The sequence below is a fragment of the Benincasa hispida genome, chromosome 4 (assembly GCF_009727055.1).
Source record: "Benincasa hispida cultivar B227 chromosome 4, ASM972705v1, whole genome shotgun sequence".
NCBI classification, from domain to species: Eukaryota; Viridiplantae; Streptophyta; class Magnoliopsida; order Cucurbitales; family Cucurbitaceae; genus Benincasa; species Benincasa hispida.
In genome coordinates, this window is record NC_052352.1 from 25,849,107 (window position 1) to 25,850,331 (window position 1,225).

Below are 1,225 nucleotides of genomic sequence, written 5' to 3' on the forward strand. Positions count from 1 at the left end.
ATTCAATTTTTTTATTATAATTTATTATATATTCAATTTTTTATAATAATTTATTATATATTCAATTTTTTTATTGTAATTTATAAAGTTATACAATATTATTTTAATTGACAAATAAATACTTCTTTTATCATGTTTATTTAATTAAGTGTAGATACTTTTATTGTATATTCAATTTTTTTTTTATTATAAAGTTGTACATTATTCTTTTAATTAAGTTATACATTATTCTTCTAATCGAGAAACAAATATTTTTTTAATTGAGAAATAAATATTTTTTTTTCTTTCAGATCATGGCTTTAAACCCAGGACCTGTTGATCCCGATGTTTTATACGACCAATCCATTCATCGATCATCTGTTGTATGAAGAGATCGTACTACTGGACAAATATCTTGCAGGCGTCAAGAGGCAGTTCTCCAGCACAATATCCCGCTCCACCCTCGAATACTACCGCTACTGCACACAAATTCTATGGAGTTGCCAAATTGGGATTTATTAAGTTGGACTGGATCACTGCACACAAATTCTATGAGACGCATACATTTAATATGTCTGTTGGAGACTGCACTATCACTCTACAAGGCATAGAAGTGTTGTTGAGGTTATTTGTTGACGGTGAGTCGGTCACCGGAGTGATGTACGATGACTAGACACAAGTTTATCAACTGTATCTCGGTGTGACCCCACCTGACGACAAGATCAAAAGATCGAGGTTAAGTTTGATATGGTTAGGTGTGACCCCACCTGCCGACAAGATCAAAAGATTGAGGTTAAGTTTGATATGGTTAGGAACACAATTCTGTGAGCTCACAGATGATGCAAACGAGGAAACGTCATAAGATATGCGTGAGCATATATACTACAAATGATGGGTGGAAGTCTGTTTTCAGATAAATCAAGTCATTTTGTTCACTTGATGTTCCTGCCACTGTTAGCTAACCTTCATGATGCGGGGCGGTATTCGTGGGTGGAGCATGTTTGGCATGGTTGTATTGACAACTATGCAAGGCAACAAGATCTGAGGTTCAAGAGATAGCTGGGCCTCTCATACTTTTGCAACTATGGGTTTGGGAGCGATTTTCAATAATGGCTCCACAGCTACAACATGTTAATGACGTTTAGTTAGTTGTACGAGCCTACGGTTCTCGGTATGTTGTTTTAATTCAATTTAATTTTTATCTCATTGATCTAGTTAATTTAGATTCTAAATTATCAATTTAAAA